The sequence below is a fragment of the Apium graveolens genome, chromosome 4, assembly GCF_009905375.1.
Source record: "Apium graveolens cultivar Ventura chromosome 4, ASM990537v1, whole genome shotgun sequence".
NCBI classification, from domain to species: domain Eukaryota; kingdom Viridiplantae; phylum Streptophyta; class Magnoliopsida; order Apiales; family Apiaceae; genus Apium; species Apium graveolens.
This window is the reverse complement of record NC_133650.1, coordinates 303764913-303785761: the sequence shown is the minus strand read 5'-3', so window position 1 is coordinate 303785761 and position 20849 is coordinate 303764913.

Sequence of the window (20849 nt, the reverse complement as noted above, 5' to 3'; positions counted from 1 at the left end):
TACGTTAAATTAAGTAAAATAACATATATTATTAACAGTCAGTATTCGAAGCGATAAAGTTGTTGTAAGCTTAACAATGTAATCAATGTTCTCCCATCCATTTTGCTATGTGGGGAATGGATATACTTGGGCCTTTTCCTGTGGCCACAGCTCAAAGGAAGTTTTTAATTGTAGCCATAGATTATTTCACTAAGTGGATTGAAGCCAAACCTTTGGCTAAGATCATAACTAAGCAGGTTGCACAATTCTTGTGGGAAAATATCACGTGCCGATATGGAATTTCCCGTATCTTGGTTACCGATAATGGAACACAGTTCAACAATAAGGAATTCAAGAAGTATTGCGAGGAGAATGAGATTGAGTTGTGGTTTACCTCCGTAGCTCACCCACAAGCCAATAGACAAGCGAAAGTGGCGAATCATATAATCCGGGATGGACTGAAGAAGAGGATCGAGAAATCAAGGAATAACTGGGTGGATGAAATACTCCCAATATTATGGGCTTATAGGACTACTTGTAGAGTCACCACTGGAGCAACCCCATTCATGTTAGCATATGGGGCAGAAGTGGTTGTTCCTGTAGAAATATCACACTCGTCTCTCATAATCCGAGCATACGATGCTGAAGAAAATGAGAAAGGGAAAAGATTAGCCCTGGATTTAATTGATGAAGTACGAGATAATATCATAAGAAAGATTCTTTTTACTAAAACTTAAGGGTAAAGGAAATATTTTTTAAACAAGGGGACTTGGTTCTAAGAAAGGTGGAAGCCTCTAGAGTAGGGCAGAAAGGACTATGGCATATTAGACTTGGTCACCTTCCTTTCATCAAAATGAAGCTGTTATTTCCTAATCTTCCACTTCAAGAGTGTGCTGCTTCTACCACTTGTCAAGTCTATCATAATGCCAAACAAACAAGACAATCTTTCTATTCTAGTTATATCAAGTCTGTAAGTCCTTTCCAGTTACTTTGTATTGATCTATGGGGTCCATATAGGACATCTGTTAGAAACAATCAGGACTCTGTTTTTGCAATCAAAAGTACCTGACCAGTTTTGGGGTGATTGTGTTTTATGTGCTACATATCTGATCAACAGAATGCCTTTGAAATCAATTTCTGATCAAACACCATATTTTAGGTTACACAAAACTGCCCCTTCATTAGATCATTAGAAGATCTTTGGTTGCTTGTGTTTTGTTTCCACTATTAACACAAACAGATCAAAACTTGATCCCAGAGCAATTGCTCATGTTTTTCTTGGATATTCTAATACTCAAGAAGGCTATAGGGTTTATGATCTTAAACACAATACTGTCACTGTATCCAGAGATGTAGTGTTCTATGAATATTCTTTTCCTTTTCATCTCATATCTGATAATTCAGTTTCTAAATCTCAATTTCTCAAAGAGATTTTCATTCCAACTATAACTCACCCTGCTTTTTCTGATGATAATGTTGTATTTCCAGTGTCAAGAGATTTTAATCTTACACATGAAAATACTGATCATGATCAGACCACATTGCCTGATTCTCAATCTAATAATACCATGTCTGATTCCTCTGTGCATGATTTAAATAGCTCTGGTGATTTTAGTAACTCTCAATCTAGTAGTTCCAGTCATGATATTCTTTCTATCAGACAGTCTACTAGAATTAAACATCCTCCTTCATATTTGACAGATTATCAATGTCTGTTATCTCAAACTCAAAAACCTTATGTAACTTCTAACTGGTGTAATATTGTGCCTTCTGATTCATTTCCAAAGACTTGTTTTAGTCTTTTAGCTTCTAATTATGTCATCACTGAACCTTCTTGTTATCAAGAAACAACATCTAATCCTATTTGGCAAGATGCTATGTCCAAAGAATTAAGTGCATTACAAGCTAACCAAAACTGGGATTTGGTAGATCTTCCACCTGGAAAGAAGCTAATAGGGTGTAGATGGGTGTATAAAGTCAAACTATGTTCTGATGGAACACTAGAAAGCTGTAAAGCACGCTTGGTTGTAAAAGGGTTCAATCAGAAATTTGGTATAGATTACTTAGAAACTTTTTTACCTGTTGTGAAAATGAGTACAGTGAGATGTATTATAGCATTGGCTGCTAGTGGAAAATGGGTTCTCCATTAATTGGACGTTAATAACGCTTTTTTACATGGAGATCTTTATGAAAAAGTCTATATGGTTCCCCCTGAAGGATATCCTAACCCATTCAATAAGGTATGTCGATTAAGGAAGTCTCTATATAGCTTAAAGCAAGCCTCAAGACAATGGTCTGCTAAATTGGCAACAGAACTGGTTGTACAAGGTTTCACTCGATCGAAACATGATTACAGCTTGTTTATATACAAGAGTGGTGTTGATATAACTATTATGGGAGTTTATGTCGATGACATAATAATCACAGGTAGTAGTTCTATTCACATTCAGCAGATGAAAGATCATTTGAACACTGTTTTTAGTATCAAAGATCTTGGTGCTTTGCATTATTTTCTGGGTATAGAGATTACATATGTTCCCGAAGGAATTATACTGAGTCAGAAGAAATTTACTAAAGACTTGCTTAACTTTTGTACTGATGACATATCTGATAGGGCTGTTACTCCATTACCTTTACATCTTAAGCTTACTTCAAGTGAAGGAACCTTGTTGCCAAATCCAGAAAAGTACAGATCCTTGATTGGAAAGCTTAATTTTCTTACCAATACAAGGCTAAATTTATGCTATTCTATTCAAGCTTTAAGCCAATTTATGCATTCTCCTACTATTTTTCATTATGATGCTTTACTTCATACATTGAGGTATGTCAGACATACTGAGGGCCAAGGAGTTTTGCTACGAGAATCAGATAATCTGAAGTTACAGGCTTATTCAGACTCAGACTGGGCCTCTTGTCCTGTATCCAGAAGATCAGTAACAGGTTGCATCTTGATGTTTGGGAACTCTCCAATTATATGGAAATCCAAGAAACAATCTATTATTTCGCGTTCTAGCTCAGAAGCTGAATACAGTGCAATGGCTTCAGCTGCTTCAGAGGTTACCCGGGCTGTCAATCTTCTACAAGAATTGGGTGTTTCTAATCTCAGTTCGGTTATCTGTACTATGATAATCAGTCCGCAATTCACATAGCAAAGAATCTGGTGTTTCATGAGCGTACAAAACACATACAAGTTGATTGTCATTTTACACGAGACAAAGTTCTTGAAGGACTGATTTAGTTAACATATCTTTCCACAAAACATCAACTAGCAGATATCTTGACAAAAACAGTTCCATCACTACAATTGCAGTTGCTTTCGTCCAAGTTGGGTTTGGTTTATTCTTCAGCCCCTCCCAACTTGGGGGAGGCTATTGATGTACTCCCTCCCTCCCTCCCATTTGTTTACACTTTACTGTTTGGGATGTCCCTTCCAATTATTTACATTTCAAAATTTTCCTAAAATAGTAAAGTTTTTATAATTTTTAAATACCTACATCCACTACTTCTCTCCACTATACTCACTTTATACATATAATATTAATCAATCCCCCTACTTTACTCACTTTTTTAACTTTCCTCCACTATTTTATCATTTTTCTTAAACTCCGTGCCCAACCCAAATGTAAACATTTGGGAGGGACAGAGGGAGTATCTGATAGTAACAGTCATGTTAGCACACATCAGCACCTTATACCACATCATTCACCATGACAGCTGTATAATTAAAGTAACATATTTTCCCGCTCAGTTAGTTAGAATAGTGTCTTGTATATAAAGCTTTGTAAACAACATATTGTAACTACTTCTTCTTCTTCAATACAATATAGAACTTGATATTCGTAGAAACTTTCATCAACTGCTGCAAGAAGCGGGACTACCTAGCTGCAATGGATCATTATATCAAAATGGCCATTGGAAATGCACCTTGGCCTATAGGTGTTACCATGGTTGGTATTCACGAGCGTTCAGCTCATGAAAAGATTCACACTAATAGTGTAGCATACATTATGAATGATGAGACTAAGCGCAAGTATTTGTAGTCAGTAAAAAGATTGATGACATTCTGTCAGCGGCGATATCCTACGCTGCCTTCTAAAGCAGTTGAGTTTAACAGCTTGGCAAATGGCAGTATTATATTTTCACCAAACTGTAGTCAATTAGTGAGGTATCTTACGTTAGAGTCATTATTATATTTTTTTGAGGAATAAATTAATTAAAATAGAGGGGTATGAAATGTCGTTTGTCAAGCGCAGTAGGGAAAGATGAAAACATTAATATATCTTTACTATATTATACTTATTGGTTACCAATACATGAAGAATTAAATTTTGCAACCATAAAAACATAATATCCTTCCCAACGTCGAGGAGAAAGATCTCTCAAATATATCCAACAATTATTGACTGCGATTCGTATATACAATAAGTCCACATGTTACATAATACTTCTAGCCTTCTAGGAGTATATATTAGCATTGCCACGGTATATTTAATTCACAGCCTAGCCATCAAAGAAAGTAATTAATTATTGGAGTAGTAGCCTTCTAGTCAATGTTTTGGATCAGTAGCAAAGGATGGGAAATAGAGATAGGTATTTTGTGGTTTAAAGCCTTTTTTACCCTCAGATTTGTTGTGTCTATTTATGGCAATAGAGTTGGGGTTGATTTGAAGTGATAAGAAAATTGCCTAACAAAATGATACTAATATTTTTGTAAATTTTAGTTTGAAAGATTTGATGTAACAATAGGATTGATGTAAAAGTGGATATTTTGCTTGAATTATTAACAGGAAAGGTAATTGTGTTGGACGAAATTTGCCCCGCTATCTTGTTCGGGAGTGCCAGGCCGTAAGACGAAGAGAAGAATAAGGGTTTGCGGATGAACATGCCTGGTTTCGGGAGTTATTAGTTCATGTAAAACTTAGCATGCATTCTGATTCTAGTTTATATACACAAGCAGAATTCGGCCATGAGGTTTAAGGTTGATATATTGAATATCAACCTGCTATGTCTAGCATTATAATTTGTAAATACTGCCAAATGATATTTGGTTAATTTTTAACTAGATGCCGAGGAAATGTAAAAATCTAGTTAATTTGTGATTACGGAAGAAAATTCATAGATGTTTCTAAATTTTGATTTATTCAATTACGTGGATGATTGCTTGTTATTTGATTTTGGTTTTGGATTGAGCTACTATTGTATGTAGATCGGTATTTGTGATTGTACAGGTTTAGGATCCAATTTGAAATCCGAAAAGGCTGAAAACTGGAAAATCAGTATTTGGTTATTCTGGAAAACAAACTTACGACGGTTGTTCTTCATACATTCCGTCGTAATTATTCTCATAAAATAAACTTACGATGGTTGTTCTTCGTATATTCCGTCGTAATATAGCCATTTTCATATTTATTTATTTTTTTGATTTTTTATTTTCCAAGCTTGTAGGCCCCACCTTCTAAAATACGACGTTTTTTCTGTCGGAAATTTCTAACTTACGACGCATTTTTTCGTCGTAAAATTATGTTTTATCTTATTAAAAGTGGGTCCCGTAAAGTAATATCCGACGTTTTTTCCGTCGTAAGTACAAAACTTACGACAGTTATTTTTCGTCATATTTTGGTATCTTACGACGATATATTTCGTCGTAAGTAGATTTATTATTTTATTGAGTATGTGGGCCCTACTTTCTAACTTGCGACGCAATTTTATATTGTGACGAAAAAAGGAACTTACTACTCGACCAAAAACGACGATTTTTTTCCGTCATAATTGGCTCAATTACGACGATTTCAGTTCAAAAAAACCGTCGTAAATGGCCAGATTTGTTGTAGTGTTTGTGTAAATATAAGAATATAATACTTAAGAGTATGACATAGTTAGATATAAATATTTATTCAGTTAGAGGCATAAATGGGTGCGATGCACATAATCATATTTAATATATAAATTTCTCAGGTTGATTTGTTTTTAATATTTAATTCGCAAATGTTTATAATAGACCTAAATATTAGTGTTAATGTGATAAATATGGTATATGACAATCAACTGTGTGATTAAAGGTCAGTGGTAGGCTGTGATAATATCATTAAGATTAATGACGAACAATAATATATTGTAAAAATAAATTTTATTATAATTTAAATGTACCGCCACTTTTTATAAATAACATGATTTTGTACTCAAGTTTCGCATGTATTAATATTGTTTATTTTTTTATAATAATAATAATAATTATTATTATTATTATTACTATAATAATAATATTATTATTAGAAATTTTAATATATTATAGACCTGCTATTCAGATTAAATATTTTTTATTTTTTAATGAAATTTAAAATTATTACTATTAATATTAATATTTATTTTTACTTTATATTTAAAATTCACTTATTTATATTATTAATTTGATAACTAATAATGTATGTATTCTCGTCTTTAGAATTTAACTTACGTTAAAAATAAGTACAATTTTATTTTTTGTAGACAAAAAAAAATGAATCATTAACTAAAAGGGAAATTTCATTTGAAGATCAAGTTTTTAATTTTCCGAACAAATAAAAAGGAGAAGACAATACAACCCTATGCCAAATAGAAAAACAAAATGAGAGTAATATAATATTTTTATTGTATTACTCTGATAATTAAGAACCTGCTATGAAAATATAACATCTCTAACTAATATGTTTGGATGTATGGATATATGTATGTATGTTGTTGGGTATAATTCTAACTACACAGCAACAATGGGCAGTTATATATATAATAACAAGAATATGGCAAATAACCGACTAACCAAATAAAATACGAAGGCAATAACAAACTATAAAGACTGTAATTGACAAAGAAAGTAAAGAAAACTTATCTCTTATCGCTTTCCAAATTCTGATAAGAAGAAGAACACAACAGCTGAGTCGCCAAACCCTTCAAGAGGACTTGACTGTTCTTGAAGAGATTATTGCCCCCCACTTAAGCTGTGATGGAATGCAGCAATATCGCTTCCAGGATAAAACAGCAACAGATCAATCTGGCCACAGAACCAACAATGATCAACGGCGACTCGCACCTCAGTTTGCCCAAAAAACCTATGCAACTCATATATGTTTGCGAGGTAGGCACCGAGACTTGTATCATTTTAATCTCAAGTATACCTCTCAATATATAGGCATCTCAAGTTGCTCTTCTTCTATTTTACTCGATGTGGTACACCAAGTAACAAAACAGAAAAGGTAAACAAAATGGGTTTTCCTTATTATTTCTATTATATCCAGATTACTTAATATTAATATTATAAAATATATTCAGAGTATGATTAAAATAATCCTTACTCAATATATTTTATATTAATAATTAAATAATCAATATAAATAATTAAACTTGTAATAGAAAAGAAAAATATAAGAGTTCCCACTAGCATTAGGCCACACAAGCATTCCACTTATGCTAGTAGTTGTAAACAACACTAACACAAGATGCTATATAAACTCAATATCATTCTTTTACAATACCAATGTGGGACAAAATCCCCATAACCCATTTCAAACAAGCAACTTTGTCTCAATATATTCATGGATTCCACTAAGAAAATATCTTAGATCCAAATATGAAAGTTTAAGTCCTCATATCAAGGAACAACCTCCAAGTGTTAGTTTCCGGAAATCATATCAAGAACATATATAAAATATGCCTCAAACTTTCCATTTTCTAACAATCCCCCACAAATCCATAATTAAATTGCATACCAGATTTTATCATGACTTGCTTTTCAGAGTCGGTACCCTCCCGGGTTTGAACCCTCCTAAGTCCTCTACTTCGATGGCTACCGGATACAGATGGAATGTTTCACCTTGAATCTTTATCCGTTGGGTGTAACCACACTCCATAGATGACGACAAGTCAAAGGCTATGGTGCCAATCTACGGCTTTGAGACGTTAATGGTCATGTCTCGATCCTGTTCGTCGAATGTTTCGAGGAATAATCTTTTCCTCTAATTGCGACCACACAATTACATTCGCTTAGCTGGGCATCTCCAGAGATGTACTGTTATCATCTCGTCAAACGACTTGACCCCATTCAGAGTTTAAATAACTCTTGCTAACTAGCAATTCAAGTACCTCTTAAGGTTTATAGGGAATAGACTCAGATACATAAGTATCTAAATGTATATGGTAGAGGTACTACCAATTCATCCATACAACTTGTTATTACCACATTGAATACACTTCGAGAGATCTCCTCTCAGGTGTATTGGGTTCCCGCTGTTGATGAATTATGATGGGTTACCGGTCTCATCCCCAACCTCGACTTAAGGACTATAGCATGCTCAATCCCTTTAGTCAGCGGATCAGCTATATTATCCTGAGTTCCTATGAACTCTATAGCAATAATCCTATCAGACACAAGACCCCTTACAGACTTTAGTCTAACTTTGATGTGTCTCTTTGTTTTAGCATTATACTTTACACTTCTGACTTTGTCGATAGTTGTACGGCTATCACAATGAACAGAAATGGCAGGAAGCGGCTTGCTTACTACAGGTAACATACTCAAGAGTCCATGTAACCATTCAGCCTCTGTCCCCGTGGCATCAAGTACACACAACTCAGCCTCAAAAGTAGACCGAGTAATCAAAGTTTGTCTAGAAGACTTCCAGGACACTGCTCCACCCGCAAGGGTAAACACATATCCAGTCACTCCATTGGAACCAGATTTCTTAGTTATCCAATTTGCATCACTGTACCCCTCGAGTACCCCCGAAAATCTCCGGTAATGCAAGCCAAGGGAAATAGTTCCCTTCAGATATCTAAGAACTCTATCCAGTGCCTCTCAATGAGTCTTGTTTGGACAGCTTGTATATCTAGCCAACTTAGGCACAGAATAAGAAATATATGGCCTAGTCACATTAGCAAGATATTGCAAACTCCCAATAATCTGAGAATACCTTAACTGAGACACAGGAACTCCTGAACTATTCTTGACTAAGGCAACTTTTGAATCATATGGTGTACTAGCGATTCTACAATTTGAATAACCGTACTTCTCAAGTATAGATTTCTCTATATAATGAGACTGTGACAAAATTATTCCATCAGTTGACTGAGTCAACTTGATCCCAAGAATCACACTAGCTTCACCCATATCCTTCATCTCAAAGTGCATCTTCAAGAAACTATTTGTCTCATTAATAATCTCAATATTGGTTCCAAATAACAAGATATCATCTACATACAAGCACACGATCACACAATCATTACCTCTAACCTTATAGTAGACACACTTGTCACTTTCATTAACTAAAAAATTTGAAGTCTAAAACAGTTTCATCAAACTTTTATGCCAGTTTATAGGTGCTTGTTTAAGGCCATAGATGGACTTGACTAGTCTACATACTTTCCTCTCATTACCAGAAGCAACAAATCCCTCAGGTTGATCCATATAAATCTCTTCTTCAAGATCACCGTGAAGAAAAGCTGTCTTTACATCCATTTGATGGATGATAAGACCATGTACAGAAGCCAATGCAATAAGCATTCTGATTGTTGTCATTCGGGCAACTGGAGAATATGTATCAAAATAATCAATGTCTTCCCTTTGCCTAAAGCCCTTAGCAACTAGCCTAGCCTTGTACTTATTTATTGAGCCATCAGGGTTTAGCTTCCTCTTGAAGATCCATTTACATCCAATAGTAGAACACCCTGGAGGGAGATCAACTAACTCCCATGTTCCGTTTGAAACAATTGAGTCAATTTCACTCTTTACAGCGCCTTTCCAATGCCTTGACTCCGAAGAATCCTTGGCTTGACGGAAAGTTAAAGGCTCATCCTCAACATTGTAAGTGATAAAGTCACTTCCAAAGTCCTTGACTACCTTTGCACGCTTACTCCTTCTAGGTTCCTCTACTTTGTTAGGAGTAGAGCTACTACCAGGATCCACCCCCACATTTGTCATCTTTTTCACATGATCAGGAATAGAACTTGATGTGTGAGTGGGATCATCCTCAAAACTACCCAAAGATATACTAGTCTTCATTGGGAATACTTCCTCAAAGAAAGTTGCATCACGAAACTCAACTAGCGTATTCACCACAATACCATCTATGTCATATTTTAATACTAAAAATCTCATAGCATTTGTGGTTTCAAGATAGCCCAGAAAGATACAATCAACAGTTTTCGGACCCAGTTTCTTTCTCTTGTGTTCAGGGAAAAGCACCTTAGCAAGGCACCCCCACACACGAAGATAACTCAAACTTGTCCTACGCTTTCTCCATAATTCATATGGTGTCTTGTCCATATGTTTCAGAGGGACTCTATTCTAAATATGGCAAGCCGTATTCAGAGCCTCTCCCCACATGTACTTAGGCAACCCAGAATTAATTAGCATATTGTTAATCATGTCTTTAAAAGTTCTGTTCTTTCGTTCTGCCACCCATTAGACTCAGGTGTGTATGGTGGAGTAACCTCATGAACTTTACCATTGTTTGCGCAAAATTCATTAAACAAGGTACTCGTATACTCACCACCTCTATCAGACCTCAAACGTTTAAGTACTTTTCCAATTTGTGTTTCAGCTTCATTTTTATACATAATGAATGTATCTAGTGCTTCATCCTTATGTTTAAGCAAATAAACATAACACTATCTACTACAATCATCTACAGTGATCCTTAGTCAACACACCACCAAATTCACATATGTCTGAGTGTACTAAATCTAACAAGTCTGAATCCCTAACAACATTATGAAAAGGTTTCCTTGTTTATTTAGCAGTTACACACACTTGACACTTAGATTTCTTATCAATGGCGTACTTTGGAATCAACTCTAAATTCAACATATTCTTTAGAGCACCAAGATTTAAATGACCAAGTCGTAAGTGCCACAAATCAGATAATTTTACACAATTAACAGAAGGTGCAACACTATCATTAATAAAACCACCCAAAACGGGTTCAACATTTATTAAAAACAAACCATCAGACAAGTAACCCTTGCCAAAGAATGTACCAGTATGAGTAATAACTACTTTATTACACTTCAAAGAAAGTTCAAAGCCGTTTTTAACTAAACAACTTCCACTTATAATATTTCTACGAATAGAGGGAACATGATACACTCTAGTGAGAGATAGAATCCGCCCAGAAGAAAACTTCAGGCCCACATTTCCTATTCCAAGCACTTGTGCAGCACTAGCATTCCCCATCGTCACTGTCACTCCATGACTCTGTTGATAACATACAAACAAGCTAATATCAGCACAAATATGTACATTAGCTCCAGTATCAATCAACCACTCATGTGACAGATAAGTGGAAAGTAGTACAGGGTTGTAAGTAACATACCCGTCATCGGTTCCAGAGGCAACAACCTCACCAATGACCATGTTAGCTACTGGCCCATTCGTGGTTCCAAGTCCAAGCACAGTATTTGCTTGAGCTACCACTCCAGCTTTCTTAGCTTTCTTACTTGGACAGTTCTTGCTCCAATGACCAACCCGTCCACAAGACCAACATGGTTTGTTCGTCTTTGGTTTCTTAGCCTTGTTCTTGTCAAGTTTAGTGTTAGCCTTGTTAGTGACTACCTTTCTTTTATGTCGTACAGTCACTACATTCACCTTCGAGCTCCCATGTTCCACAGGCAACACATGTCCCTGTTTGGACTTGTGCTGCCCTTGTACTCAGATGTCCAACATCAAGTTAGTCCATGTGATCTCTCCTTTCTGTCTTTTCAGGGAGAGAACAAACTTTTCCCAAGACTTAGGGAGTTTTTCAATCACAGACATCACTCGAAACTTCTCAAGCAAGACCATACCGGACTCACCCAAATCATGAACTAACATCTCAAACTCATGAACCTGTTCAGTCAGGGATTTTCCATCCACCAGCTTAAAATCAAGAAACCTAGCCACAGAATACTTCTCAAATCCTTGAGAATCAGTATTATGGGTTTGGTCCAGCTTATCCCATAAGACTTTAGCAGTATAGGCATCTGATGAATAAACATTGAACAAGGTGTTCTCCAAGGATGCCAAAATTGGCTGCCCTAGCCACCCCATCCTTCTCAGCCCATAAAGCATAAACCTTAACAGATTCAGCTTTCTCTTGATCCAACCCAGGAGGATCATACTGTACCACTAACAATAGACCCTTAACCGTTAACTAGAGCTTCGTCTTTTTCTGCCAAAGAGAAAAGAAGCTCCACCACTAAATTTATTAGGCATACGCGATAAATTAATTGGATGGGGAAAACGATACGTGGTCCAGTCAATGGTAGTAGTACCACCAGAACCAGAACCAGTCTCAACAATTTTAGGAACATCAGCAGTTTCGTTAACCATCTTGCTAATTAACTATATATAACTATAATCTCTTCAAGATTGTTGGGTATAATTCTAACTACACAGCAACAATGGGCAGTTATATATATAATAACAAGAACATGGCAAATAACCAACTAACCAAATAAAATACGAAGGCAATAACAAACTATAAAGACTGTAATTGACAAAGAAAGTAAAGAAAACTTATCTCTTATCGCTTTCCAAATTCTGATAAGAAGAAGAACACAACAGCTGAGTCGCCAAACCCTTCAAGAGGACTTGACTGTTCTTGAAGAGATTATTGCCCCCCACTTAAGCTGTGATGGAATGCAGCAATATCGCTTCCAGGATAAAACAGCAACAGATCAATCTGGCCACAGAACCAACAATGATCAACGGTGACTCGCACCTCAGTTTGCCCAAAAAACCTATGCAACTCATATATGTTTGCGAGGTAGGCACCGAGACTTGTATCATTTTAATCTCAAGTATACCTCTCAATATATAGGCATCTCAAGTTACTCTTCTTCTATTTTACTCGATGTGGTACACCAAGTAACAAAACAGAAAAGGTAAACAAAATGGGTTTTCCTTATTATTTATATTATATCCAGATTACTTAATATTAATATTATAAAATATATTCAGAGTATGATTAAAATAATCCTTACTCAATATATTTTATATTAATAATTAAATAATCAATATAAATAATTAAACTTGTAATAAAAAAGAAAAATATAAGAGTTCCCACTAGCATTAGGTCACACAAGCATTCCACTTATGCTAGTAGTTGTAAACAACACTAACACAAGATGCCACAAGCATTCCACTTATGCTAGTAGTTGTAAACAACACTAACACAAGATGCTATATAAACTCAATATCTTTCTTTTACAATACCAATGTAGGACAAAATCCCCATAACCCATTTCAAACAAGCAACTTTGTCTCAATATAATCATGGATTCCACTAAGAAAATATCTTAGATCCAAATATGAAAGTTTAAGTCCTCATATCAAGGAACAACCTCCAAGTGTTAGTTTCCGGAAATCATATCAAGAACATATATAAAATATGCCTCAAACTTTCCATTTTCTAACATATGTATGTATATATGCATGCGTGCATGTATTTCTATAATAATTAGTTATAAATATATATATATATATATTAAGTATGCAATAATTAATCGATATTAGTCGATATTAGTAAGTCAATTATGGGATAACTAATGTATTATATGATGCATGCATGTATCTCTACAATAATTAGTTATAAATAAATATATATATAAGTATGCAACAACTAATCGATTAATTATTAAGTATACTTAATATATATATATATTAAGTATACTTAAATAGTATGTCTATAAAACAAATATATTAAAATTTCTAATAATAATATTATTATTATAGTAATAATAATAATAATTATTATTATTATTATTATAACAAAATAAGCAATATTAATACATGAGATATTAGTCGATATTAGTAAGTCAATTATGGGATAACTAATGTATTATATGGTGCATGCATGTATCTCTACAATAATTAGTTATAAATAAATATATATATAAGTATGCAACAACTAATCGATATTAGTAAGTCAATGATGAGATAACTTATGTATTATATGAATTCTTATGCAAGGGTTATCATTTAATTTTTTTATACTAATTTTTTTTAATAGAGTATGTAAATTTTATGAAGAAATTATTTTTAATGACTTGCATATTAATGATGTTTTAATTGAGTTAATAAAAATTACATGAATGAATCTGTAATAATTATATAATAATGAATAAGCATTAATGGTTAAAATAAATAATCTATGGATATTAATTACTGTATTTATGATTAAATTTGCTTAGCCAACTTGTTGCTGTGTTAGATATATAATAATAGATTGGCTTATAAAGGCACAAGGGAATGTCTCTCCAAACATGGTCAAATATAAGGTGAATATTACCCGCATTCCTTAAACTGGTTTCCAGCTGAGAAGCTCTTCTTTTAAAATCTTGCGACTCCAGATGGCATTGTAGAAGGCCAGCAACCTGGTCTTGTAACTTTAAATTGTCTATGTTTTCACTGCCAACGCAACTCAGTGAGCTACACAAACACTCACAACTCGCTGTCTTTCTCCAACTGAGTCAACTCACTGGCTCAACAAAATCCATCCGAGTTGCTCATCTATCGAGTGTTCAATCAATCCCCTGCCTTAATATCTCCCCAATATAAACACTGTACATTTACCTACAACATGCAAATATGTATGATATTTCTCAAATTAATAAATTATTTTATAAACTAGTGCAATGCACAGTTGTTTTAAATATTTGTTATATTATTATTTTTATTTTATGATTATATTAATTATAGCTGTTAAAAAATTAAGTAATATGTTATTTTTTAGTCCGTTTGGGAAATCTTAAAATAATAACTTATAACTTAAATCGAATAAGTGACTTAAAAGTGATAAGTAGATGAATATTTATAAGTTGTACAAGTGTTTCGATAATTTTACTTATAAGTCAAAAAAATTTTACTCAAATAAATTAAAATAAATATTTTTAAAATATAATTATCTTGATTCTTGAATTTTAAGTTAGGTTAACATTTAAAAAAATATTTTTAAAAACTAAAGTTAATAAATAAAACAAAAAATCAAAATAAGTTAAGAAAAAGTACGTCATTGCTAACATTCAACTTATCAAGTTATAAGTTGTAAATTCAACTTATAAGTTGGTACACAAACACTCGTCGATAAGTTGTTACGGGGCTTATAAGTTAATAAGCTCACTTAATAGATATTAGATTTCCAAACACGCCCATATCGATCAACAAATTATTTTTTAGTTTATTTTTTTATCTCAGTTCAATAGTATAATTGTTTTGACACCGTCAGTAATATTTATTATTTTATTATAATCAAACATCGTCTATGCCTACCCAAATACCGTCCCATACTCGCCTAATGTGTCCGGTTACATATAACTTTGTTTTTAAGGGTTTCATAGTTTTTAACGATAACATTATATAAGATAATTATGTCAAAATAATAAATTAATTAAGTGAGGACAATTAAGTAACTTCAGCAAGTACCGACCCATTATAAAACTTTTAATGTTTAGTGCGATGCACGGTTATTTTAAATAATTGTTATTTTGATGTTAATATTTTATTAATTATATTTGTTAAAACTGTAAGTATGTCTGAATAATTAAATCAGAATTTATCTTTTATTATATTATAATCCCTATTTTCTAATAATTATGTTTTAAAAAAAATTAATTTAATAAACTCGCTAAAAAATATAGATTCAATTTCCATCCATAACAATTTTTATCATTGTTGGAGAATTATTCTCAGGAAAAATATGATTAGTTCAAATATCGTTGTCGATTTGGGAGTCGTGAACATGAATCTTATTTAATTCATGATAAAACTTTCTTTTTTCCCGTCTATTATTTTGTAATATTATATAAGATAATTATGTTAAAATAATAAATTAATTAAGTTCTGCAATTATGAAATTTCGGCGAGTACCGACCGACTACCAAATTTTAAATATTTTGTCTATTATAATATAGTATAGTTTGATAAATACATAATCATTATATATTAAAAAGAATTGTTCATAATATTTTTAAAGAAAGATTTGTTTTATTTGGAGAAAATAAAAAAAATAATATGTTTTACTTAAAAGGGGTATAGATTTGTATAGAAGGAGCTGTTTTAGTTGGTGAAAAAAAGGCAACGTATTTTATTTATAAATATAATTATTTATATATTAATTAAGTAAGGGTAATTGAGTAAAATATTAAAATTTTTAAAGGAAGGGCAATTATGTAAGGAAGGACGGTACCAACCAAATTTTTAATATTTCGTGTATTATATACTAATTTCTGGGTTGTAGATTTAGTTCTCTCAAGATTGTATGGGTTTTGTCCCAATTTGACTCAATATATTTCCCGGGTTTCGGGAAAAAAAGATTAAAATGAATTGTCTAAAATATTTGTAGAGAAATAGCTGTTTTAGTTGGTGAAAATAAAAAAACCCAACATATTTTACTTATAAAGGTAATTTATTAGATATTAATTAAGGGCAATTAAGTATCCAAATACAGGACAGCTAATAAATTGAACAAACATGTTGAACAAACATGTTGAACAAAACAAGACAATAAAAATGGTTTAAGTTTTTACACAACACAAAGATTCATCTATGTTGAGGTACATCTTTGTCTAAAAGTTTCAGCTTCAGTTAGACTCTTCTTCTTCAGTTATCTCTGATTGTGTTCCCAGATATATCTTGCTATAACTCGATTCTTCAGCACTATCACTTAAGTAGCTTCCACTTTTGTGATATTGTCTTGTGTAGTCGTCCAAGTCTTGAAAATCTTCACTGCACCAGTCGCTAGTAACACATACGAACGATGCGTTTGTTTCTGAGGAACTGAAATATTTTATCTGGGGACACTTAATAAGCCTGAAATTATTCAATCTGGGTATATTAAAAACATAGCTCGAACTGCAACTGAAACTTTTGAGGTTTGGCAAAGATTCAAGAGTAATTGATGAGAGTTGAGAGTATGTGATACTCTTACCCTTTACCTCAGAAGTTTCACCACCCCCAACCTCCTCAACAATATGTTCCAATGAGTTGCAGTTGTTGGGAAATCAAAGCTACAAAACTGTATATCACACAACTCGCATGTGAAAAAAATAGAGTAAAAGCTGATACACAAAACGGCTTAACTTGATTATTATGCGAAGCAATACATATAGGAAACTGACAACCAAAGATTAGCTAAAAACTAGGATGATGGAAAAACAACTTTCCTAAAACAAATAAACTACCCGAATAAAACGATGTCACTGCTCCTACAAAAATGCACAACATCTCTGAGGACTTATTCAAACTGATGACATGGGCTGCAGACACTAAATCAACGGACATAAACAAATAGATACCAAGTTTAGATTATTCCAACAAATTTCCCCTGTAATCTAAACTTTTGTAGTCAGGTCTTTCACACCAAGTAATTTCCTTAGCTTTTCAAACTTGAATGTTGCCAGAGACTTCGTCAACATATCTGCACGTTGGTTTTCTGAACTGACATGCTTCAGCACAATCTCCCCTTTCTCAACGCATTGACGGATAAAATGGTATTTGATATCGATATGTTTACTACGACCGTGAAATACTGGATTCTTGGCTAAGTCAATAGCTGACTTATTATCGATGTATAACACCACAGGACCTCCGCTTTTACCAGTCACTTCTGCTAGCAAATTCTTTAACCAAATGGCCTGACATGCTGCTGCCGTTGCAGCCATAAACTCAGCTTCACACGAACTTAGAGCTACACATCTTTGTTTTTTAGAGACCCATGTAATTAAACTTTCATTTAGATAGAATGCCATACCTCTTGTACTCTTTCTATCATCCACATGGCCTGCTAAATCACTGTCCGAATATCCTGTTAACAAATTATTCCCACTGCCTTCAGCATACGTGAGCCCATAGTCCAATGTTCCCTTCACATAACGCATGATCCTCTTTGCAGCATTCAAGTGAACTGATGTAGATGTCTCCATAAACTTGCTAATAATACCAACTGAAAAAGCAATATCTGGTCTCGTGTGGACGAGATATCTCAGTCCTCCAACTATACTCTTGAAGTGCGTTGCATCGACTCTTTTCCCTCATTCGTCCTTTGTAATGATCTCCTTTGGATCCATGGGAAACCTTGTTGGATTGCAATCACCCAAGCCAGCCTTTTCTAAAATCTTTTTCGCATAAGCTGTTTGCCTCAACTCTATACAACCTGAACTTTGTTTTACCTCAATTCTGAGATAGTGTGACAGTAGCCCCAGTTCACTCATCTCAAAAACTTCATTCATTTGCTTTTTGAACTGCTCAATGATTGACCTTTGCGTGCCAGTGATTATGAGATCATCAACGTACACCGCCACAATCAGTGTCTCTTCACCAATCTTCTTTGTATAAACAGCATGTTCGTAAGGGTACCTAGTAAATCCAAGCTCCTCTAAGCACTTGTTCAATTTGGCGTACCACGCTCGGGGTGCCTGACGCAGCCCGTATAAAGCTTTGATCAGTTTATACACCATCTGTTTTCTACCCTTCTTCACGAAACCTTCGGGCTGAGTAACGTACACTTCCTCTTCGATTTCTCCGTTCAAGAAAGCTGTCTTCACATCTAGGTGGTGTACTTCCCACTTGTTCTTTGCTGCAAGTGCGAGAAGCAAACGTACAGTCTCCAAACGAGTTACTGGTGCGAAAATTTCCTCAAAATCAATTCCTTTTCTTTGGACGTATCCCTTTGCCACAATCCTTGCTTTATACTTCACGACATTTCCGCTAGTGTCCTTCTTTAATTTATAAACCCATTTGAGTCCGATAGGCTTGTGGCCTGGAGGAAGTGTAGTTAATTCCCATGTTTTATTTCTCTCGACTGCCTCTAACTCCTTTTCCATGGCTTCCTTCCATCTTTTATCTTTCGATGCCTCTTTGTAATTTACTGGTTCATCTGCTGCTGCAAAGTATAATTCGTCTGTCTCCAGTTCAACTTCATCTGTGTTTGCATATACTTCTGCAAGAGATTTATATCTTTGGGCCTCGCTGCTGGTATCTGACTCACCTGTTGAGTTTGAAGCACTTGTGGACTCTGTATCAGATTCAATATTTTGACTATTTTCTGACTCTATAGGTGTTGCACTTACACTAGAACTCTGAGAGTCTGTTTCTCCCATCAACTCTTCGCCCCCAGAATCAGTTGTACTCATGCCAAATATGACAAAAGTTTCCCCTTGCAACTCCGTTCCTTCTTCATATTGATCCCATGACCATGCTTTTGCTTCCTCAAAGATTACATCTCTACTAACATAGACCCTTGTATTTACTAGATCATAGAGACGATAGGCCTTTGTTCCGGGCTCTTTTCCCAAGTGTATAACAGCCTTGCTTCTATCATCCAGCTTTGTCATATTCACACGTGGTATGCGCATATGTGACAAACAGCCAAATACACGTATGTGTCCAAGATGTGGTTTGTTTCCGGACCAGGCCTCATAGGGAGTTATACCCGACATAGCACGTGTAGGCAACCTGTTCAAGAGATAAATACTGTGACGGATAGCTTCACCCCAAAAATAACAAGGCAGCTGCTTTTCTTTCAGTAGGCTTCTTGCCATCTCAACCATCGTTCTATTCCTCCGTTCCACAACCCCATTTTGTTGGGGAGAATAAGGTGTCGTGAATTGCCTGGTGATGCCATTTTTCTCAGAGTACTCAATAAATTCCTTTGAGAGAAACTCTCATCCACGATCGCATCTGAATGCTCGAATTTTTCTCTCTCGTCCATCTTCTACTCGAGCTTGAAACCTTTTGAATGTTTCAAACGCCTCGTCCTTCGACTTCAAGAGATATGCCCACATGACCCTGCTATAGTCATCAACCAACAAGAAAACATATTTACAACCTCCCTTGGTCGACGGTGTGATTGGACCACAAAGATCACCGTGAACCAATTCAAGGACTTTCTTTGCACTATAATTCGACTGCTGGGGATATGCTTTCTTCACTTGCTTTGACATTAAACACCATGTATACACTTGCTTGGGATGAGACAGTTTCGGCAACCCGTGCACCATTTCTTTTGATGCCATCTGAACCATGGCGTTAAAATTCACATGTCCCAATCGGGAGTGCCACAACCATTCTGCACCATTTTCTTCAGACAACAAGCAGCTATAATCAATAGGCTCAAGTATAATTTTATAAAGTCTGTTGAATGATCATTTAACCTTCATTAGAAGCTTGTCTTTTTTGTCACGAACCCACAAATACTCACCATTTAAAATTATTTTGTACCCATCTTCAGATAACTGGTCAAGACTAATAATGTTACTTCGGAGAGAAGGGATATAATATACCTGTTGCAGAATTCGCTCCTCCCCAGTTTTGCATTTGATTGCTACTGACCCCTTTCCCTTTATGTGAACAATCGACCCATCTCCAAACTTCACCTGACCTGTTACATTCTCGTCCAAATCCTTGAATTTTGATCTTTGCCCGGTCATATGGTTGCTTGCGCCATTATCAAGATACCACAGGTTTAACACAAATTTATTTTCTCCTCCACCTTGACTTAATTTCGGACTCACCTTGTCTTCACTCAACAGCATGACAGTGCCTTCATCATCTTGTTTTTCAGCCAACAGTAATGCAGGTTCGTCATCCGGTATCTGTGCAAAGTTCGCTTCTTCTTTTGGCTCCTTGTCACGTTTGGGTTTCCTACAGTCTGCAGCGAAATGACCATAACCCAGACAATTCCAGCATCTGACCTTTCTTTTATCGCGAAACCCTCGAGTGTCTCCCTTTCCCCTGTATTTTTGAAAACCTCCATCATTCCTATTTGATCTTTTCAACCACTCGTCCCTAGTGAGCAGTAATTTGCTTTCCTCTTTCTCCCTTTTTCTCCATTCATCTTCCGTGAGAAGGAGTTGATTAGTACTCG